A 25,166-nucleotide genomic window follows, 5' to 3' on the forward strand; every position below is an offset into this window, starting at 1 on the left:
TCTCTGAGTAGTAGCTCCTTCAGAGCCCGCTTCACGTCGAGCCAAGGGTCTTAGCATGGAACTACCAGAACTGCCCATTGAGTCTAAAAGAGAGACACATTCAACATAAGCCACGATCCTAAACACCCTCTAGATCCATGAACCATGAACTGCATTAACAAGTAATCAGGAAAAAAAAAACTTATTATATAAAGCTGGTTGGATATATTCTATTTTTGTAAATGCTGTTAATAGTTAGTTGGATGATGAATGATACTTGCAATTGAGAATGGCAATAAATAACTTTTTATGTATATAGGGAAAATGTTCCATGCGGTCGAGCTCATGGGAACTTCCCATGAGGTCGAACTGTGTGTGCCCCACCATGATGCATGTCAAACATCTACCCCATCAGTCAGATGCACCATTCCATGGTGGGCCTAAGGCTTAAAAATCAAGTCAATCCGTGACTTGTACGGGCCACACCACATACAGAAGTTGAGAGAGGCTACCCTCCATTAAAACATTCATAATCATTTGTTGGGCCCACCGAGATGTGGTTCACAAATCCAAACCATTCATTATGTGTGTCCCACTTGGATGAGGGGTTAGACCAAGTTTCAGATGCTTCTAAATTTCAGGTGGGCCCCACCAAGTGCTTTTATATGTTTTAGGCATGTCTTCACATGATATTAGATGGTATGGCCCACTTAATTTCCATATACAGTTGATTTTTGGGATATCCCAGAATTTAAAGAGGACCTATCAAATACACCATGTTGATGTTCGACACACATCACGGTGGGGTCCACACAGCCCACACAGCTCGACCTCATGGAAGTTCCCATAAGCTCAACCGCATAGAACCTTTTCATATATATATATATATATATATATATATATATGTTATCCTTAGAGGATTTATTTTTTAAGGGGACGTGATATTCTTACAGCCCAATATTGCTTGTATGTTACTAGTATGTAGTAGATATTACTAGGTTAATTTATCAAAACAAAATTTATTTCTTTAGTTTAAATGCATTATGTTATTCATTAGCTAGATGATGAATGCCAATTGGGATTGATTATGTAATTGTTTAAGTATAGGACAATTAGTTGCCCATTTAAGAATTCTTATGTGGCCAAGCATAGATATATATAGTGTGGTTTTGGAGGCATAACAATTCTCACATTGTCCCACTTTCAGACAGTTCAAGGTTGGATAGATTAGAATGCTTTCAGTTCCCTAATTTAAATGCACATGCTAGTCTATGTTGTATCCATCCTTTTCTCTCTAGTTACGTTTCTTATATTTATTTCTAATATCAAACATCCTCACATTATGTGGATACTTGACATGTGAATCAAATGCAAGATCAACGTATTCGGAGAGACATGGGGAGATGCTATCAGAAGTTCGATGTAGGCATTTAAATGGGAATATGAAATCATTACAATCTATCTAGTCTTGGTTGGGTGACTGATTTAGTTAGTTAGTTAGAGACACCATTAGGGATTCTATTGGATGCTTAAATCATCGTCGCTTATGAGGTGAGCAATAATGGTGCTTGTTTCATTCTAATTTATCTCTTTAATACTCCTCCTTAAATTTTTTTACAACCATTCTAGTTTATCTCTCCTAGGAAGCTTTGTCAGGCCCATGTTATATTTCAACTAACTTGTCAAAGTGGCCGAGGGACATAGTAATGGATAAGAGTTGGATTCATTTGTCAAGGTATCTCAGTAACTTCTCCTTCCACTCGTTATGGCCCAATGGTTAAGATGCATTGTTTGACATATCCTCCAATTGCATTGAATGATTTAGGGTGAGCAATGCATACTTAAGTGGAGCTACGAAATTCCTAGACTTTACATTTACAAATACAAGTGATAAAGGGAGGATCCTATGTCCATGTAAGAACTGCAATAACAACTTTTGGGTATCTCGACAAGAAGCATATGATTATATCGTGTGTGACGGATTTAATACAAGTTATACTCATTGACGTTTTCATGGGGAAGCCACCTCTTCTTCTATGCTTAATCTGGATCCAAACGATGATATGCACAGATTGTTACACGATGCATTTGATTTTTCAGGCCTAGTTAATCAAGAGAGTGATGCAGCATATAGACCTACATAGGGGCTTAAAACTGAAGCATAATAATTTTTGAAATTAGTAGAAGACATCGATAAGGAGTTGTACCTAGGCTACAAGAAGTTATTCAACTATATCACATTAAGTGCCTTGGTAGATGGAGCAGCAAGTCATTCATGATGTTACTTGAATTTCTAAAGGATGCACTTCCCAAAGATGAAACCTTACCAAGGTCTTTCAATGAAACCAAGAAGATTATTGGGGACTTGGGCCTAAAATACAATAAAATTGATGCTTGTCCCAATAATTGTACGTTGTATTGGAAGGAGGCTATCGATGAGCAATCACGTGGTATATGTGGTACTTCAAGATGGAAAACAGTTGAACATCAATCAAATGATGAGGTGACTTCTTCGTCTGTAAAAGATAAAAAAAAAAATCCAGCTAAAATATGATGCTATTTTCTTTTGAAACCAAGGCTTCAGAGGTTGTACATGTCATCTAAAATAGCGTCTTCTATGAAATGGCATTACGAGTATCGCATTGAAGAGGAAATGTTAAGGCATCTGGCTGACTCCCCAGCGTGGAAAAATTTTGACCACTACAATGTGACCTTTTCGTCGGATAGTCACAATGTTAGACTTGGTTTAGCAGTTGACGATTTCAATCCATTCAAGACAATGAGTATTTCTTATAGCACATGGCCTATTATTCTGATACCATATAACTTGCCACCATGGATGTGTATAAAGCAATCTTATTTCATGATGTCCTTCCTTATTCTTAGTCCTACTGGACTGACATTGATGTGTATTTGCAACCTTAATAGATGAGTTGAAGGAATTGTGAGAGGTGGGCATAAACACTTATGATGCCTCAAGCAATGAAATATTTTTGAATGCGTGTAGCATTGTTGTGGACTATCAGTGACTTTCCTGCATATGTGAACTTGTCTAGATGGAGAACAAAAGGATGCCTTGCTTGTCCTTATTGTAACAAGGACTTCATCTAAATACTTGAAGAATGGTCAAAAGTTTTGTTATATGGGTCATCGTCGATTCTTAGAACTTGATCATATATTTAGAAGTAATAGCAAATCTTTTGATGGTACAAAAGAATTTAGTGATGCACCAACTTTACTATCTGGTCTAATGTGTTAGATCAGTTACAAGGAATTAATGTCACATTTGGGAAGAAGACTCCTGGCGATCATGGGTATAAGAGAAGACGAGAGGATAATGCAAAAGATCAATACAACTGGAAGAAGCAGAGTATCTTTTTCAATTTGCTGTATTAGGAACATAATTTGATGCGGCACAATCTGGATGTGATGCATATTGAAAATATTATAGAGATGTACATTGAACTTGTGTACAAGCTCTTAACAGAGTTACTGGTTTGGGATTTTATGAGCTAGGTTGTTAGGATTTTCACAGTTTTAGTATTCATGATCCTTGAAGAATCTTATCATCTCTGCTTCAGCAGTATGTTGAATGGGGTTTTAACCTTTTCAAATTATGCTATAGAATTTACAATGGATTTACATTGAGTTCTTAAAAAAGAATCTCCTTTGTGGTGGATCTATGCAATGGGCTTTTGGAGTTTCATAGTTTTGGCACTCGTGGCCTTCAAGGAATCTATATACGATGATCCCCATTCAATGCTGTCAAATTGGAATGCCTTTGATGCAGATCCTTGTGATTGGTTGGGCATTTATTGCTCCCCAACTTGGGATCATGTCCTAACTTTGTAAGAATGCTTGATCCTTTACTCCTCTCTCTCTCTCTCTAATACAAATCTAACTAGATATAGAAATGGGGAGTATGGAAGAAAGTGTGTACACTCGCCACATTGTTGTTGGACCATTCCTTGTAGTGGTTCGCTATCAATTGATCCAGATTTCCTTTTTCCTAAAGTTGCTTGGTGCAATGGTAGATTTTTGGTTATCATGCTTGGTGGAAAGGTCAAGTTATCATGCTTGGTTATCCAAGCACATGGCTAAAATGGGGACAAATTCTTTAACTCAAATGGGAAGCATGCACCCGATTCTAAGTGAGTACCTCACCCATTATGGTGAAAGCTCAGGTCAAATTCTTTAACTCAAATGGGAGTCGGAGCCTTAATGTACATTACTGTAAGATTAAAATCACAAAAAATATGTTTTTTTATCAGATTATTTCCAAGATTTGTTCTACACTAGCATGTATGATTGCTGCACAATTGTGACTTGTGAAAGGAGAAAAAAGAATGTGTGAACATTTTTTATCTACAAGTATTTTTAAGATAGTGTTTTGATTGATTCAGTTTTGTTTTTCATTACAGCTTGTTCCTTTACAACTATTGTAGAATAAGATTATTTTACATCTACATGTGGGACCCATATGCACTCCCTCTTTTTTTCAGCTGTTGTTAGTTGGAGGAAGTAGGAAAGAAGAATTAGAATTTCTTCATTTTTTGGTAAGTCTTTTTCCTTTCAAAATCTTTATCATCAAGAAACTTCATGATATTTAATGATTAGTCAGTATAATTTTGAGAAAAATATTATGAATTGGTACGTTTGAGAGTTTTGGCCTTGTGGTGGATGGACACATTCTATCCCAATGTGCATCAGATTGTGGGACACTTGAGTTCAATTTTAATGTGCATCAAGTGGTAGGGCACTTGATTTTTCTTTGCATGTCCAATACTGAGTTTTGGGTCAGCTTGATTTTTGTCCTCGAAAAGGAAAATGAGGGTGGAATACAAGATGGACAATAGAACCTTGCACAGATCATGATGGGCTCCACACATATTGTAGAATAAGCTTTTTCTACAAATGTAACTGAGGAATCTGCCTAGTCGTATAATAAGCTTATTCTGTTAATGTTGCAGAGAAACATTATCATGCATGAAAATATCTTTCAAAATTTCTTTTGTAGGATGCTTTTACTGATTTGTCGGAGGTCTTCAACAGGGTTGTTTTTTTTGTTTGTATTTTGCTAACCAAAGATGAGGTAAGGAATTATTTCATTTTATCTTATTTTATTTTATTTTTGTTTTTTTTTTCATTTACATAAAGTTCAGTTTGAGCAGCTCTATATCTCTTATCAATTTTGTGCAGCTTGAAATTGCGGTAATGACCGCTTTAGTTGAAGTAGGAATATGCCAAGATATCTTAGAGGGGGGTGAATAGCACTTTTTAATATTTTACTAACATTTTAAACCTATCAACCCTATCCTTAATAAATATGCAAGTATCAGGATTTCTTCAAAATAACTCTAATGGCTTCCAAGCCAATTAGAGGATCTAATCACAAAATGTATTCAAAAGATAAACAAGATGCACAATATAGTTTATGATGGATGTGACTGTGTGTGAGATATGATTCTACTCAGTTCCAAATAATCATGTATGCAAGGGATATGAGAACATTCAAAGAAATCACACAAGCAGTATAAGTAAATGGCAATCTCAAACACAATTGTTTTTATAGTGGTTCGACTACTTGTCTACTCCACTCCGACGGACGCACTCAACACTTTAAGTGTACCAAATTTCACTAATGGAGGTTTCAAATCAGGTTCACCTCAAACCAGTACAACCTACTTTAGGCTAACTCTAACGTGTCTCCACGACACAAGTTTATGCCCCACACAGGAGCAACGGTCAACACACAACACCCAAGTTTTAGGCCACACAGGCTAAGGATCTACACAAGGAACCTACTAGTTTATGCTCCCATGAGCAAGGATCAACACACAACACCCAGGTTTTAAGCCACACAGGTCAAGGACCTATACAAGGACCTAAGTTTATGCTCTCCACAGAGCAAGGGTCAACACAAAGCACCCCCACGGACACTCCCATCGGAGGCCTCCTACGAGGAGTTAAAAGGGGTGAGGATCACCTTTGACCCAATCCTACAGAAGGAATGATCACAAGGGTTCTCTGGACTCTAATGACTTACAGATAAGTAGATGATCCCCATTAAGCATGTTGATGAAGATCTCCTCCTTTAATGACGATGAATCTTCAGCTCCCTTGAACCACAACTCAGATGATGTACCAAGACAAGGCTACGGGTTGGGTCAAGGTTATGATGGAATCCTACTCTATCAAATGTTTTCCTATAAAGGAGATAGAGCGATTCCAATCATCTATGCATTCAAGGCATCCCATCTTAATAATTTGCCATTAAGATGGTAGCTACAGTATCCTTGAATGAGAAAGTTCATTCCCTAATCCACTCTATTGAATGTCAATGATGAGGGTGGATTGGAGGATGAACTCCCATAAGAGAAAAGGCTTAGGGTATATGATCCAAATTTAAAACACTTAAAAGCATTCTCTATTTTCTCTACTAACAACCAGGGGCAAGCTCTCATTAAATAGGTAAAAGGTTCCAACGGATATAAAATGGTCATAATTTTGACAGAGTTCGATATCATCGAGTAGGGTTCAATATCATCGAGCGTATACTCTCGATAGCATCGAATGGCCACTCAATTATATGAACTCAACAGTCAAACGCTTTTGAAACTTTTTGCCAACTGGTCGAGGAAATTGAACACTCATCGATGTCATCAGATTTCGAACTCCGATTTCATTGACACAGGGTTCGATTCCTTGACATTTGAAAATGTGAGAGCACTTGCCTTTGAAACTTAACAGGTATAAGATATGATCGAGTATCACTCGATATCATCAGAATTTGAATATCGATGATATCAATTACGGTGTCGGTTCATCGATAATTTTAAGGAATTTTCCTATAAGCTCGTTGGACAGTTTATATCCTATTTCAATGACATCAACCACGATTCGATATGATCGATATTTGAATATCGATTTTATCGAGTGATCCTCGATACATGAAAGTTTTAACCTGAAAACTTGCTAGATAGAATTGTGTCCTAATGCGATATCATCAAAGGTCTACCAATATCATCGAGATTTGAATTTCAAGGATATCGAGGATTCCTTCGATATATCGAGAATCGCATGTTTTATCTTAGTAGTATATTGGACACAACTGACCAGATGTCGATTTTATCGAGTCAACTCGATGGACTCGAGATTCAAAATTCGATGATATCGAATAGTCCATCGTTTCATCGATAATTCAGTCCAGAGTTCTTTGTGCTTGCTGGACATCTGAAGTCATCAATTCGATAATATTGAGTGAGTTTCGAGGACATCGATAACAAGGTTCGATTCCATCGAACCACTTGTCGATAAATCGACAAAGGTAGAAAACTTAAGATTTTTCTAATTTTGTAAAATAGTTTTCTTACCTAAAACCTTAGGATGTTCTATTTAATTTTAAGGGTTTTATATACATGGTGTTTTGGGACATGGAATGTGAGGCTAAGGTTTACCTTTGGCGAGTTCGAACACACATCATGTTAAGGCAGATGCTTGAACAATCTTCCTATGCAGCTCCCTTGTCTTGCTGACTCAAAACTCACGCTCATTGAAAAACCAGGGCACTTCAATCTCCCCCTTTGTCAATTACGTGACAAAACACCCTAGAACAACTTTTAGACTAACACCCTAAATTGTGTGTACATGAACTTTACACAATTTTACAAAGCTACCTAGTTCAGACACACATATGACTGTATCATTCAGTGGCTACTCTCCCCCTACCTTCTTGCAGCTGCTCCCCCTAACACATGTCAGCTCCCCCTATCACCTGTATCACCATTCACAAACAAATACACACAAATTTTCCTCTAGGGTGGAATTTGTTCTTTGTTCTCCCCCTTTTTATCAGTCATTGGCAAAGGGCAATATAGAAATAGATGTTGACTGAAGTTGAAGCATATGGGAGAATCAGAACTCAGATAAAATGCAGAATCAGAAAACAGGTATGCATACTATGACAACGGAGAGAGATGTTGAACAAAAGATAATAGTATGGAGATAAAGATCAGACAACACGAATCAAGCAAGGAATATGCAGGAGAAAAGACAGTTACAATTCATGCCAGTATTTCATAGAACATCAAAGCAAAATATGGTAGCAAATATATGTGTGTGTGTGAGTGTGTGTGTGTGTGTGTGTGTGTGTGTGTATACATATATACATATATATATATATATATATATCTGTATATATATACACATGTGTGTATATATATGTATATATGTGTGTGTGTGTGTGTGTGTATATATGTATATATATATATACATATATATATATATATATGTATGTGTGTGTGTGTGTGTGTGTGTGAATCATCACACAACCATAAACAAAATATCCAAAAGAAGAATTGCCCAAGTTTGGCAGTCTTGCAATATCCATCCCAAACCAATAGCCACAAATATCTAACCCATCCATGGGCATACAAAAGAGAGTATTTTCCTCACTCAGAGGATATTCAAACTTCACAAAAAAAAAATTTGTTAAACTTCCCATGTTAGTCATCCATCACATACACTCATATGATCATCGGGCATTAAAAAAATATATCCATGCCCATACGCTGAGATGAGAATTGGGTGTATGTGATGGCACAATGATTGTCTATACTATGGTGGAGGGACGGAGGAAGATGGTGTTGTATCGTCGCATTAGTAGGTGATTAAATCCACCAGTTGCTGCACCAACTGTTGCACCCCGGCCACCAAACGTTCTAGTACAGTGAACCTTGCATTCATCGTCTCCTTCAGCTGAGTGACTTCTCGCAATGTCGTTCCAATCCGATCTTGATGTAGCTTGAATCTTTTTACCTGCATGGGGTCGGATGGAGACGGAGCTTGTTGCGATGCGAGAGGGTCACCTTCGGCCATTCCGGCGCCTTCGGTTTGTGCAGCCCCTTCACCAGGTTCACCTTCTTCATGAATCCCTTCCTCGGGTTGGTCTTCGGGATATCGGTGGAACTTCAAATCCATCTTTTTAATGTTTTTTTTGTTGAAGTGTTGGAGAGGAAGTTCCCAATCGTTTGTTACTGAAAGATCGATCGTATCACACAGAATGTGAATAATCCAAGGATAGGGTAAATGGACATCTCGAGAAGTGTGAATTCCATACACTAACTGGTGAACAATCAGAGTGGGAAGGCATATCTTGATCCCAGTTGCTACACAATATACTACCATGGCCATGAAACCTGTAAGGTCTGCGCGATTGGTACTCCGAGGATACACATTTAAGGCGAATATGTCATGCAGAATACGATACCTCGATTCCATGAATTTTTCCTTTAACGCATTACCTTGCTGCTAAGGGATATCCCGACTATGGCAAAGAAATCTCGTGACCTTAGATCGAGTATCAACATTTTCATAGTCCAGGTCAGGGAGACCGACGGGAGATAAAGTGAGGCCAAAGATTCTTGCAATAGATTCAGGGGTAATTTCTACGTTGACATCCCCAACAGAAACTGTGATAGAAGGAGGTTCTACCACAAGAGAGTGGCTGGAAGCAAAGAAGTTATATGTTCTTTCATGGTGACATGGGCCGCCAAAGTCGAGGAGAGGCAGCCAATCAATTACGGCTAATAGCGGTTCCAGATTGTACAGTTTTAGGCACTCCCTGCCAATTTTCCTTTCTCGAACCAGTTTTCTTCCAGTATATTTTATTAGAGCAGGATTTACCCTAGCAGGAGGAGGGACCAGTGCGTCATGTTGGGACCCACCACGTGATGTTAGTCTTGTTCACTGGAGTGTTGGGGTCCCATGATCAGGCGCCCTTGCCCTTTACCTCCGAGTAAGGACTTTTTGTCTGGAGGATCTCGAGGATTCTCCAGGACTAGACGTTTTGCCCTTGTCCTTTCCCATTGACAGTAGCCACTGAGAGAGATATTTGATGAATTGGGGATTTTATAGACAAAACTTCTCTCAAATATCTTGAAATACACAAAAGTCACAAGATGAAATCTTGAGGATTATGGAAATAGACTAGATATTACTAGATTTTGATGATCTTGTAGGACTCTCTGATGAAGCTTCATGTAGAACGGCTAAGATAGATGAGCAGAGGAGAGGAAATGATGTTTTAGAAGTGAAATGAAATTTTTTCCCACTGCCTTTTATCGGGCGGTAAACTTCGTTATCATCAAACATGGTTTCAATGATATCGATATACCCCATTCGATGTTATCGAAGGTGTCCTCGATAACACTCTCGAACATGTGACTCTTCTGATTTCAAAAGAGGCCTTGATGATATCGATATTTAATCGATTTCATCGAGCATCCATACGATTCATCGATAGACTTATCGAAGATGTTTATCTTTCATTTCAGTATTTTGACAATCTTTCATATTTGTATAACTTAGTATATCTTCATATCGGACAGTATACACATCAAAATTTGTACAGACATTGTACAATCCAAAATTATAAACATCGGGATGTTTATACACAAAAATTGAGGTGAGGGACCTCAAATATATCGTAAAAATTCATCAAAATTGCATATTTTCAACAACTATCCAGATCTAGATGCATGACCTAGACATGTTTTTCCATGCTCAGATGTTTCTAAGCATATGGATCAGCACTTCCTTTGCCTTTAATGACATAGCAGTGGTTATTTGTGTGACAACCCTTCATCACTGGTTTACCTGATAGGTCTAGGATCTTGCATACCTGATTACATATAACCACATGCTCGTTATCACATATATGAAAATGCTTAGAAGATTATGCGTCAATCCTTTAATGCAAAAGGCATTCTCATTTTTTGAGCACATTTATTCCTTTGATAATTCCTTGTCCTATTACCTTAGCAGTGCTTCCATCTCCATAGGTGACTATCCCATCATTAAGATCTGAGTAGTTTGAGAGAAGGGATTTGTCACCTGTGACATGTCTTGAGCATCTGCTATCCAGGTACCACTTAGCATCATTGCCTGTTATATGATTTGAGTGAGTAACAAGGCAATATTTCTTTTCTTTCACTACCCATTTTGTTACAGGATTTTTTACTATGGTAGGTTTTGATTCATTAATCAAGTTAGGTAACTGGATCATGTTTCCTTGTTTCACAAAGTCATTAGTTTTCTGATTTAATTCAGCCACTTGATTCAATAACTCCTTCATTCTTTTAGTCATGTTGGGTGGTGATGGATGTGTATTACCTCTAGCAATATTCCTAGGCGGACTTCTGACATTTTGTATTGTTCTTCTGGTTAGTTTGTATTTATTAGTGTGATTTTGACTAGAATTGAGTTGAGTCCTTCTAAGAGATATGCGTTCAAATTTATAATGGCCAGAATCACCACATGAATGACAAACAGGAGTGGTTTTTGTTTTACTTCCTGATGCAGCAGATTTTTTAGACTTTGGTGCTGCATTTCCAGATTTTTTTTTTTGAACTTGTCATATCCTAAACCACTCTTGTCTTTTCTAGGTCTTCCCATCCCTAAGAGTTTTTCTAATTTTTCACTACTCTGGGAAAATTTATAGTTCAGTTCAACAGACTTTCTGGATTTCTCTAAATCAAACAAGAGTGTGTGATTTTCATTCTGAAGATGCATGTTTTTATCTTTTAATAGTTCAATCTATTTGTTCAGTTTTTCAGACTCAGATTTGAGAAAATTATTGATTATTTTGAGCCTATCATTTTCTGAGTGGTATTGCTATTGATCATTAATCATATGTGTATTGATTTCTAAAGTTTTATCTAGATCTTTTTGCAGCAATTTATTTTTATTTTCAATTATTCCAAGTCTTTTAAGGATATTGATGCTATGGATATAGAGTTGATTATAGGCATCCTGCAATTTATCCTTTTCTTCTTCTTCTTTCTCCGTTTCCTCATTATCTGATGGAAATGATTCAGTGGCCTAAGGTTCTTCTATGTTCTCAGTTTCAGTAGGAATGTTGGAGGCAGTAGAGACCATAAGTATCTTCAGGGATTTTTTATCTCCATCACTCTCTGAGTCACTACATTCTAAATTTGACTCTTCAGTATCATCTCATGTGGCTGCCATTGCCTTTCCTTTAGTTTTCCTATTTGGGCATTCAGTAGATAGGTGTCCAAACTTTTGATAGCTACAACATTATAGTTCCTTTGTCTTTTTACTAGATTTACCTGTAAAATGTTTGTTGTCCAGCTCTCTTCCTTTAAATGGTCGGCCACGATTTTTATGAAAGAACTTTATGAACCGTTGAGGCAACAAAGTCACTTCCTCATCTTCATTCTCCCTTTCACTTTCATCTTCCTCATTTGTAGTGTTCTTTGAAGTTTTGAGGACAATATTTTTGGGTTTAGGAGTTTATTTGAAATGTAGTTCAAATGTTTATAGGGAACCTACGAGTTCTTCCACTTTTATTTCATCCATGTTTCTACATTCTTCTATGGTTGTAACATTTGAATTGAATCGTTCCGGTAATGATCTTAGTATTTTCCTATAGATTTTTGGAATCAAAACTTTTTCATCTAATAAACCCATGGAGTTACAAATGATGTTCAGTTTTGTGAAAAACTCCATGAAGGTCTCATGCTCTTCCATTCTGAGACTTTCAAATTGTGATGTTAGGAGCTGTAATTTGGATATTTTCATTATGCTTATTCCCTCATGGGTTGTTTCCAACAAGTGCCATGCTTCTTTGGCTGTTCCACACACACTGATTTAATTGAAGACTTCTTGGGACACAGCACAGTAGATAACATTCATTGCTTTAGCTTCAGAGGTTTGTTTTTCTTTATCGAATGTTGTCCACATTTCTTTGGATTTTGGTTTAGTGATAGTTGTGACATTTTCAAGTATTATTTGATTTGTTGGTGGCACATATCCTCTTTCAACAATCCCAAATATCATGATCCAAAGATCTCAGAAAGTAGTGCATTATAGCCTTCCAGTATGCATAATTTGATCCATCAAATACTGGAGGTCTAGTGACCGATGAGCCCTCTCCTTTGGCCATATAACCAACTTCAGTCAAGATAACTCTCCAGGCGGTGAAGCCCTTAAGAGAGACCCTCTCTGATACCAATTGAAATTTTGGTAATGACCACTTTATATGAAGTAAGAATATGCCAAGATGTCCTAAAGGGGGGTGAATAGGACTTTTAATATTTTATGAACATTTTAAACCTATCAACCCTATCCTGAATAAATATGCAAGTATCAGGAATTCTTCAAAATAACTCTAATGGCTTCCAAGCCAATTAAAGGATCCAATCACAAAACTTATTCAAAAGATAAACAAGATGCACAATATAGTTTATGATGGATGTTACGTGTGTGAGATGTGATTCTACTCAGTTCTAAATAATCATGTATACAAGGGATGTGAGAACATTCAGAGAAATCACACAAGTAGTAGAAGTAAATGGCAATATTAAACATAGTTGTTTTTATAGTGGTTCGACTACTTGTCTACTCCACTTTCAGTCAACACTTTGAGTGTACCGGATTTCACTAATGGAGGTTTCAAATCAGGTTCACCTCAAACCAGTACAACCTACTCTAGGCTGACTCTAACGTGTCTCCATGATACAAGTTTATGCCCCACACAGGAGCAAGGGTCAACACACAGCACCCAAGTTTTAGGCCACACATGCCAAGGATCCACACAAGGAACCCACTAGTTTATGCTCCCATGAGCAAGGGTCAACATATATCACCCATGTTTTAAACCACACAGGTCAAGGACCTAGGTTTATGCTCTCTACAGAGCAAGGGTCAACACAAAGCACCCCCACATATACTCCCCTCGGAGGCCTCCTACGTGAACTTGAAAGGGGTGAGAATCACCTTTGACCCAATCGTACAGAAGGAATGATCACAAGGGTTCTCTAGACTCTAATGACTTACAGATAAGTAGATAATCCCTATTAAGCACGTTGATGAAGATCTCCTCCTTTGATGACGAAGAATCTTCAACTCCCTTGAACTGTAACTCAAACAATGTACTAAGATAAGGCTACGGGTTGGGTCAAGGTTATGATGTAATCCTACTCTATTAAATGTTTTCTTATAAAGGAGACAGAGCTATTCCAATCATCTATGCATTCAAGGCATCCCATCTTAATGATTTGTCATTAAGATGGTAGCTGTAGGATCCTTAAATACGGAAGTTCATTCCCCAATCCACTTTATTGAATATCAATGATGAGGGTGGATTGGAGGATGAACTCCCATGAGAGAAAAGGCTTAGGGTATATGATCTGGATTTAAAACACTCAAAAGCACTCTCTATTTTCTCTACCAACAACCAAGGGTAAGCTCGCATTAAATAGGTAAAAGGTTCCAATGGATATAAAATGGTTATATTTTTTATAGCGTTCGATATCATCGAGCAGGGTTCAATATCATCGAGCGTATACTCTCGATACCATCGAATGACCACTCAATGATACAAACTCATACTCAAATGCTTATGAAACTTTTTGCCAACTAGTCGAGGAAATCGAACACTCATCGATGTCATTGGATTTCGAACTCCAATTTCATCGTCACAGGGTTCGATTCCTCGACATTTGAAAATGTGAGGGCACTTGCCTTTAAAACCTAATAGGTATAAGATATGATCGAGTATCACTCAATATCATCGGAATTTGAATATCGATGATATTGATTACAGTGTCGATTCATTGATAATTTCAAGGAATTTTCCTATAAGCTCACTGGATAGTTTATGTCCTATTTCAATGACCTCGACCCCGATTCGACATAATCGATATTTGAATATTGATTTTATCGAGTGATCCCTGATACATGAAAGTTTTAACATGAAAACTTGTTGGATAGAATTGTGTCCCAATCCGATATCATTGAAGTCTACCGATATCATCGACATTTGAATTTCGAGGATATCGAGGATCCCTTCGATATATTGAGAATCGCATGTTTTGCCTTAGTAGTATATTGGAGACAACTGACCAGATATCGATTTTATCGAGTTAACTAGATGGACTCAAGATTCAAATTTTGATGACATCAAACAGTCCATCAATTCATCGATAATTTAGTCCAGAGTTCTTTGTGGTTGCTGGACATCTAAAGTCATCAATTCGATAATATCGAGTGAGTTTCGAGGACATCAATAACAGGGTTCGATTCCATCGAACCACCTGTCGATAAATCGACAAAGGTAGAAAACTTAAGATTTTCTTGATTTTGTAAAATAGTTTTCTTACCTAAAACCTTAGGATGTTCTATTTGATTTTAAGGGTTTTATATACCTGGTGCTTTGGGACATGGGATGTGAGGCTAATGTTTACCTTTGGTGAGTTCAGGCACACATCCTGTTGAGGTAGACGCTTGAACAATCTTCCAATGGGGCTCCTTTGTCTTGCTGACTCAGCGCTCCACTGATTGACAAACCAGGGCACTTTTACAGCTTGTAATCACCATGCATGGATGCACTGCTTCTATGTGTGATAAAGTGAAGCAGTCAGCAGAAGGTGCAATTCAGGCTATCATTGAGTTCATTACAAGTAGAGGTAATGAGTTGAATGAAACTGATGTTTCAAGGTTCTGGCTGAGCATTAGCACATCATGTATTTTAGTTTGCAAAGTAATGTCTTAGTAAATATATTATGCCAACCATTCCATGTCTTTAGGATGACCCAATCTTTGTTTTCTACTACAATGTTTGTAACCGAGAAACATCTACGTCAGGAAGTTCTTATTGTTGTATCTTTGGTTGATCTTTTTCTTTATATAATTTCATTTCTCTTTAGGCATAACTTGAAAATATTTTCTAATATGATATGTGTTACCCAATGTGTATTGGAGCATTGGAGGAGCAACATAACTTTATCTCACTTGTAATCTATACTCATAATTAGTTACAGATATTGACTGTTCTATTGATTATAGGTAGGACTTGAGGGGAGTGCCAATGGACAATAGTGGTTGGATGCCATCAGGAAGGCCCTTAAATAAGGAACAATATTTGAACGTGTAGGATCTAGGCAGTTGGCTGGTTTGCTTGTATCCCTAGGGTAAGTAATTATTCATTGATTGGGACATCAGAAGATGATAATTTCCTTTTCAACATCTACATTTGACGAACGCCTCATATTTGACAATCCTTTACCAGGGCTAAAAAGAATCTTCGACCATTTATTAGGGATGTTGATGCTGCTGCAGTACCATAGCTTCATGCACACACAAGACAGGTAACTTCTGCATGGGGCTAATGATGATGCTCTTTGTCAAACTTTAAAAACGTTAAAATTCACATAAAACTAATTGGTCATTGTATATGCATATTATCAGTTGATGGTTGACATACAATTGTTGTTTGGAATCCATAGTATTTCAATGAATTGGGGGTGAAGTAAAGTGGTTTAATGAAGCTAATGTTGTTTTCTAAAATTGCAATAAAAAACTTTGTTCAAATCAAAATGATTTTGGGAAGCTAATATTTGATATATTAAATGATGAGAACTACTCCAGTTCTGGCAGAACACTATAATAGTCCAATCGATTAATTTTTTTTAAAAAATATTTTTAGATTCATTTCATGCTGGAATGATTACAAGGATTGTACTTCAGGTGACCCCAAGAGCCCAAAAAAACAAGACTCGAGGAAACCCATCGTAAAAGAAACTATACATGATCCATCACCCTAATGGCACCCAACCCGACATTATCTAAAACCACCATCCCCCGAATATCATGAGGGAGGTCCCACAACGTGTTGAAGAGCCTATTTCCTTTTGTGATGCTGCCTAGACATGCCAGGCCATCATCCGGGCTATTCCCCTCTCTAAAAATGTGGGAGAAGCGAAAGGATCCCATCCTGTTGAGGCTAGAGATACGGGCCAACCAATATACCCACTTCCAACCCGCCTGAGAGACTCGGTTGAGCGTGCCCACCACCAACTTGGAATCTGATTCAACTATAACCTTCCAAAGTCTCCAATCTATTGATCTAAACTGTAAATTAAATCAAGAACATATTTCATAGGTTACCATGCAAAAATCACACTGCTCGAATAATCCAATCCATCCTTTATTTGGCCTTATTTTGTATAGTCAACAAAATGATGGTAACAATAGAGGACGACTTCTATGCATACATCACCAACCATTTAAATATGGGTGGTAGCAAAGTTGTCCAACTTTATTTGTAAGGCATTTTTTGTCATTTCTAATTTTCTTAAAAAATGGGAAAAAAACTGAATACATAAATAAATTAGAAAAAGAAAAAAATCCAATAGTCATCCATTTTCCATCAAAATGTAGTAATGAATGTCATGGTTTAGAACCTAAATGCGGTAAATCTGTTAAAGTGCCAACATTACCAAAAAACCGGGCAAAGGCTATGGATTTAATTCGTAGCCATAAGCCTATGGCTACAGTTTTAGTTCGTAGCACGACCGTAGTCATAAGTGCCATAGCAATAGGTCTACGGCTACGGATTTAATCCGTAGCCATAGGTTACAATAGTTACAGATATAATCCGTAGCAACCATTTCTGTAGCTAAAAGTACGTACAGTTATAGATAGTATTTGTAGCTAAAAGTATGTTGGATCCATAGCAATATTCTGAATTTAATAACAGCTACGGTTGTTCGATTATCTGCTAGGGTCGATATCCGTAGCTATTGCCCACATTTAATAAAAATTATAATCATTCATTCATTCAATTACCACCTGCATAATCATTCATTCATTCAATTACAATCATTCATTCATTTAATTACAATCATTCATTCAATAATGAATCAATTACAATCCTTCATTCAATCAATTACAATTACAATTACAATAATGTTGAAAATACAAATCTTGGTGACCTCTGTAAAATTACTTCCAAGTCCAAGTCCACTCCTTTTCCTTTCAATTTCTTAGTGACCTCTGTAAAATTACTTCCACAGTCGTTTATGTAGTACTTTGAAGAGTTGTCTCGAAATGCAACTCTAGTAATGATAAAGTCACTTTCCTGCAACAGCTTCATATGTTCCATCATCGTATAAATAGTCATGGCATTCATAAATCGGAATGACCATTGGAGGAAGAAAAGACAAAGTGAAAGAAGTGCATCATGTATGACCATTTTTTTTATGAATTAATAAAAACTCAAAGAGGAATGAAATTGACACAAAAGAAATGGCCTCACCATATCAATTATCTCCTGAAAGTGAACAGAAATGCCTACACTGTCCAAGTTTTGGTGATTGGTAGAATTGTGTATCAACTCTGAAACTTTATTCAAGCGCATCTTCACATATCGGTCATTTCTCCTAAAAGAGAACACTACAATTTGCAGCATGGAAACATTAATTGATTATATTCCATGACAAATTTGTAATGGTCTATGCAACAAGCAAGGCTTGCTGAGCTAAAAGCTCAGTGCCTAATGAGTTTTAATATGACATTTCCTTGATAAAAAAGGAGACAAGTGAAGTCAGCAAACACAAGGAAGAAAAGCACATTTTTTAAAGCATTTTAGAAGACCCAAATCAAGGGATAAAAACTTCATATAAAGAAAATCTATTAATTTAAACATGCTCAGGAATCATAGCATCCTCTTATATAAAAGCAGCAAAGTCAATCATATAAGAACTAGAAATGATGTCCATGTTATGAATAGGATGATAAATACCATCCAAAGGCCACACTATAACAAAGCCTCTTTGGGTGGTGGATATTAGGTCAGTAGTGCGCAGACCAATTTTCAGTTCTCCCGACTCTAGGCATGCCGGTATCCTTCTTTGACTCTGCATCAACCTTATAATTTGAACCGCACACCTGACCTTGACTATTAACCCTCACCAATGGCTTTAACTCATTAAGTGGATGTTCAAAACTCTGCAACCCTTTAGAGGTTGTGAAGAAGCAGCCTTTTGGAAATGGTGCAAAAGATTTCCTACAACCCTTTTTAATGATCTCGACATCGTTTGTGAGAACAAGATGGTCTTCAGAATTGGTGCCCCAAAAGAAGGGAACACTCCCATCAGCGTCAGCAGCTATGAAGGTTTCTTTTGCGAAGTTATCAAACAGAATGAATGTGAATTTTCCATTTAGATTCCTCATAACCTGGTCTACACGATAAGGACCTCTATCTCTCATAGTCCTGGAATCTTCGATTACAATGATAACTTCGTTTGCTGTCTTGTTTAGTCCATACTATTGTTTTAGAATGGCAATGTTCTCAATGTGTCCCTGAAACAAGCAAAATATATCGTCCACGACAGCAAATAGCCTTGGGATGAGAGGATTCTGTTTCTGAGTGGTGTAAGCCATAGATGCAAGAGGGCCAAGGTTTATAGAGATGACAGAAGAATTCAAATATGAGATATGCTCCAACAAATCCCCTTTTCCTTCTTTTCCACCATTTTCATGTGGGCTCTTCAGCCCTTCTGGGCTCTTTGCCGCTGATTTCTCAAACAATGCCAGCATTTTTCTCTCTTACTGATTTTCTCAATTCAAAACTTTTTTTCCCCAGTCTTTCTTTCAACAAAAGCACATGGATCTGGCTGGTCCATACTTTAGTTATTTGGTGTATCCTACCTTAATATGTCAAGTTATCACCTTATGATTTCCCATAAAATGGAAAAGAATGCCACATAAAATTCAAAAGATAATCATTCAGCACTTTCTAGCTGCACTAAAGCAATTCAATTGTATCACACTCAATATGTGTTTGACAAGTGAGAACCACAAAAAGTTCAAATTCAAATCAAAGGAAAGCAAGATTAGGTCAATTTTTTAGGTGGAGAAATATATCACTTAGAAAGTAACTTACCCGTACTGTTTATTATAAGATCCAAAGCAAAGTATTCCACGAAGAACTGTGTATTATGTCTCATTGCCTGGCCATAAAGAGTGTGCAATAAAGCATGGACCAGTTCGATCGACAGCACATGCACAACGATAGGCCTGCCCACCTACAATTGCAACACAGAAGACGGTAAAAATCAGGAAATGTTACAGATAACTCGTGAAACTAACTACCCCTATAACAAAGTTGAGTATGTGAACCTTTTTCAAAATTCAGGCTTTGACCACCAAATGCACGTTGATATATTTCCTTCTTCAGTTCCGGAAAATGGCAACCCATAATTTTCAAGCTCTATGACAGCTTTTGGTGCCTCTCTACACGTATACTGGATAGCATCATGATCGCCTACATAACACAACAACATTCCACTTTAAGAACACCTATAAAACAATTGATTGCATACAAATTGGCCACCATAAAGGGGAAAAAACAAAAATCACACTCTCATGACTCCATCGCCTGTTAACTAGTGGAAAATGTAGAGATGCTCCATTAAGTTTAATTGAAATTACATAACATGTAATAATAATTGTAGTTATGTAAATACTTAGAAGGCAAAGAATGTGCAGAAGATGTTTAAGAAAAGACAATATAAGAGTACGGTATATAGTAAAATATTTCTTACCCAAGATTAGGAAGAAAAAAAGAAAAGAAAGAAAGAAGAACTGATGCAAGGAAAAAAATAATAATAATTTGATTCCTCATTGTAACTCAAATAACCAAGGTTATAGAACATGCCATGTAAGTGAATGCCAAAGTTGGAAATTTCTATCACTTGAATGTATTACCTAACCAATTGCTTCCTTTGACAGTGTCAAACATATGCCACCTCCAATCATCTTCAGTCATATTTCCTAAGGCTACAGTTATACCTCCCTGCAAAGAATCTACTAGCACAAATTGGCATGCATTCCCATCAAGATCTAGAGTAACAAAAGTTCTAAAAGTTGATATACTCTAAGGTAGCTCTCCTGAAGGAAGAAAGATACACCTAATACTAATCAACCAATCTTCAGAATAACCTAACAGAACAGACCTGATTATTCTACAATAGAAAATGGTAACGGAATGGAATAATTTTCTTCTTAGCTTATTCTTTTGGGTGCATGATATTGCAAGCTAGTTTCAATCTCCATAAATCATTAAAAAAGGAAAATAATCAATCATTTATACAGTAGAGACGGGGTTAATAGGTGAACGTGTAACACCCCATACCTCTAGTACAGAGGTGTTACCTCTTGAACCAGTGATTGTAGGAAATGAGACCGGTTAACTAAGAGACTTCAACTTGATACGTACAGGATGGGACTCCTAACCAAAGATGAGGCCATCCATCGACGGTATCTAGGAGCCAAGTCAAACCCCACACCAGTCAGAGAGGTAAAACAACTCAAATATTTCAAGTTAAGACAACTTATGGATAAAGTAGTCAAGTCATGTGGGACAATGCACCCACTAACAACTATTGAGGATAAATTAACGGTCAACCAAACAATCAGTGTATTTTAAAACCCCATTCAACCATTGAAACCAATCATCAGGCCAATCCAACCATTGGATCAATGTACTTTAGCCAAATAGGACCCGAAACAAGTGATACAGCCCACCTGGGCCTCAGTTACACCCCAAAATGGACCAGAACCCCTAGGCAGGGCCCCCAAGATGATTGGACAGAGTAGATTTAATACAATCATCATGGTGGACCCTATACACGATGCACGTGCACCTCATACCACCATTGAATGATGTGCATCAAACCAAGCTGCTCGGTCAAACAGCCTTTGACCGAGCAAAAATGTAAAAAGGAAAGAAATCCCTCCCGCCATTTGAAATTTCGATTCTGGGAGATTTCAAGCCCCAAAGTGGGCCACCCTAGGCTTTTTTCGGACAATCCAAACCATCCACTTTGCTTGTAGGGTCCCACTAACCAAAACCGTATAGAGTTTTGAACCCGTGCCAAGAAATGAAGAAGTTTGGTTTGAACCGTCCACTCCTTTCATGTGTGACTGGGATCCAAGAGAAAGGACCATCATGTAACTATTGGAAGTCCAAACCAAACCAGTTGGATTCTTAAGGACATTAAATGGAGGAGGAAGCTTCCAGCAATAGGCGTTTTCCTCCATGCGGCTGTTCAGTTCCTCTATATGACTGTTCAGTTCCTTATGCAAGATATTTTAATATTTTATTTTGGTTTTTGTTATTGTAGTAAATACCATGCCCCTATAATGTAATTTAAAAGGGCATTTGTGTCTTTTCACATTGGTGGGAAAAGTCTATATAAGGGAGCTCATAGAGTACATTTGTAACCAAGTCAGAGAGCTTGTAAGCTACAATAAAAAATAGAAAACTTTCTTCTTCTTTCATGTGTCCAGTGAGTTAGATTCTTAAGCTTTGTAAAGCCAAGTAAAGTTCTGGCTAATACTGCCATCAAACTGGTATCAGAGCCAAGTTCTTCTCGAATTCAAGGCTAGCGTTTTTAGCATTCACAATCTCTAGCTCTCTAGATAGCAACAAGGTGTTCTTGTTCATTTTATCAAGTGATTTCGTAGCAAGACTGTTTCAACGTTCGTTCGGGCTTCTTTTTTTTTGTTGCAATCTATTTCTTTGATGCATCCAGGACTTTCTTCAAAGAAGTGACTACCTTTCTTTCTCCCAAATCATGATTGGCAATCTCGGGTTTTTTTTTTTTGTAGATCTCCAACAGCTCCCTTATAGGTATCAGTGATTGTAGGAAGTCTGTAGGAAGTCTGTTGTCTCATCTCAGTCAAAATTAGGATGAGCTTTTTCTGTACCAGTTAAGAGTCTTGTTAGGTGCATTCTTCTTGTGCTTTTTTTTTAAAGAAAAATTTGTTCAAAAATAAAAATCAGATTTCAACATTTTTGTCAACAAAAATCAGATTTCAAAAAAATAATAATAATAAAAAATTCAGATTTCAAAAGTTTTTCTAGCTAAAAAATTTGTTTTCTATTTCATCTCTCTCCCTTCATTTAAAAAAAATCAGTCATTCCTTCCTTAAAAATAGAAAAGATGGCCAGCACAATCCAGCCGCAGGTTCCTAAGTTGTCAAAGGACAACTATGAAATGTGATTCATCCAAATGAAGGCGTTGTTCAGGTCGCAAGAACTATGGGAGATCGTCACCGATGGGAAGAAGCCGCCTTCACCAATGAAGAAAAGACGACTCTAAAAAATCAAAGGAAGAAAGACAACAAGGCTTTATTCCTCCTCTATCAAGGGTTGGATGAATCAACCTTTGAAAAGATTGCCGAAGCAACACCAAGCAAGCAAGCTTGGGATACCCTTGGCACCATCTTCAAGGGCGCTGATCGAGTGAAGCAGGTTCGCCTTTAAGGACTAAGAGCCGAGTTCAAAGCGGTGCACATGAAAGAAGGTGAAAGTATCTCTGACTACTCACGCCTAATTGTTATTATTAACAATTTAAAAAGAAATGGTGAAAAGGTTGAAGACATATGTGTCATTGAAAAGGCACTGCGATCTCTCACAACCCAGTTTGAGCATGTGGTTTTGGCGATCGAAGAATCAAAGGACCTTGAAAAACTATCCATTGAAGAACTGATGGGATCATTGCAAGTGCATGAGCAACGAATGCAAAAGAATGCTGGTTCAATGCTTGAACATGCCTTAGAGTCCAAGTTGACTCTAAAAGAACAAAAGAATGGCCATACACAACGAGGCGGTCGTGGCACTATCAATCGTGCAAGAGGTAGAGAGCGTCGATATCATCCAAGCCATCAACAAAATCAATAAAAGTGGAAACACAAAGAACGTTCAATGCCACAATTGCAAGAAATTTGGCTATTATACCTCTGGGTGTTGGAGTAAAGTGGATCAAGATAAATGATCCAACTATGCTAAAGCATCACCCCATGGACAAGAAGACTCCACACTCCTCGTACAAGAAAAAGCATGCGAACGGCCAGATGTGTGGTATCTCGACACGGGTGCAAGCAACCACATGAGTGGTAACAAAGAACTATTCGTGGAACTCACAGAAGGAGTTCGTGGTGATGTGAGTTTTGGCGACTCATCAAAGGTACCTGTGATAGGTAAAGGAAAAATTAAAATCTATCAGAAATATAGTGAGCCAAATTACATCTCTAATGTGTATTACGTACCAAACATGAAAAATAACATCCTCAGTATTGGCCAACTCCTTGAGAAGGGGTATGTCATACACATGGAGAACCATTCTCTCTCCATAAGAGATGCTCACAGGAGACTTGTGGCTCAATTCCAAATGGCGAAGAATCGCATGTTTCCACTTCATATTAATACAAAGGCTGAGAAGTGTTTCTATGGACTCGTGAAGAATGATTCATGGAGATGACATCTTCGCTTTGGGCATCTCCATTTTAGGCATGAAACTCTTATCCTTATCAAGCATGGTGCATGGCTTGCCGGCTATTGAAGCTCCAGAATATGTGTGTGAGGCGTGCACACTCGGTAAGCAATAAAGGAACTCCTTTCCAAGTGGAGTGTCTAGAAGAGCAAAGGAACCACTTCAGTTGGTTCACACTGATATTTGCGGACCACTTGAAACACCCTCTCTTGGAGGTAATAAATACTTTATTATCTTCGTTGATGATTTCAGCCAAAAACTTTGGGTGTATTGCATCAAAGAAAAATCTTTCGCTTTCACTATCTAATAGAGGTGGAGAGTACACCTCAAATGCATTTCGAGATTTTTGCAGGGAACAAGGCATCAAGTAGCAATACACTGCAGCCTACATGCCACAACAGAATGGAATTATAGAAAAGAAGAACCACACCATCCTCGACATGACGAGGACCATGTTGAAGGAGAAAGGCCTGCCAAAGAGCTTCTGGGCAGAGGTAGTTGCATATACTGCCTACCTGCTCAATGTGTCCAAACAAGAGCATTAGAAACATGACACCATAGGAAGCTTGGAGTGGCTAAAAACCAAGTGTGACGCACCTAAGGATCTTTGGGCGTGTTGCCTACGCTCAAGTTCCAGAAGCAAGAAGAAGGAAGCTTGATGATCGTGGTGAAAAATGCATCTTCATCGGCTATAGTGAAGGATCTAAAGCCTACAAGCTCTACAATCCACTAACCAATAAAGTAGTGGTGAGTAGAGATGTAGTCTTTAGTAAGGAAGAAGATTGGAAATGGAACAAGGAAGAATCGACTAAAGATATTCTAGTCGAAATAGAAGAACATGAAGAAAGGTATGATCGTCAAGAGCAAACGCCTGCAACACTTCAGCCGCATCATCAGTACACAGAAGTCCAGGAGTACATTCCATCACTCCTAGAAGTACTTCATCAAGTCAAAATTTGGCCAGCTCGTCCTAACCCATGGCACCTATAAAAATGAAAAGCTTAAGCGACATCTATGAGTAAACTGAAGAGGTCAATCTTTTCT

General features: G+C 37.7%; 1 long non-coding RNA gene and 1 pseudogene across 1 annotated transcript in view; one reads left to right on the plus strand and one right to left on the minus strand.

Moving 5' to 3' along the window:
• The first annotated feature begins 5,000 nt into the window (after window positions 1-5,000).
• LOC131248816 (uncharacterized) overlaps window positions 5,001-25,166 on the plus strand; it is a 49,242-nt gene continuing 29,076 nt past the window's right edge. Inside the window, exons 1-3 of the long non-coding RNA XR_009172469.1 lie at window positions 5,001-5,071; window positions 15,365-15,498; window positions 15,847-16,148. This is a non-coding gene — a long non-coding RNA (uncharacterized LOC131248816). The remainder of the gene's footprint in view (window positions 5,072-15,364; window positions 15,499-15,846; window positions 16,149-25,166) is intronic.
• Window positions 18,441-19,415, minus strand: LOC131248815 (stem-specific protein TSJT1-like; annotated as a pseudogene).

This window comes from Magnolia sinica, chromosome 6 (genome assembly GCF_029962835.1).
Source record: "Magnolia sinica isolate HGM2019 chromosome 6, MsV1, whole genome shotgun sequence".
NCBI classification, from domain to species: Eukaryota; Viridiplantae; Streptophyta; class Magnoliopsida; order Magnoliales; family Magnoliaceae; genus Magnolia; species Magnolia sinica.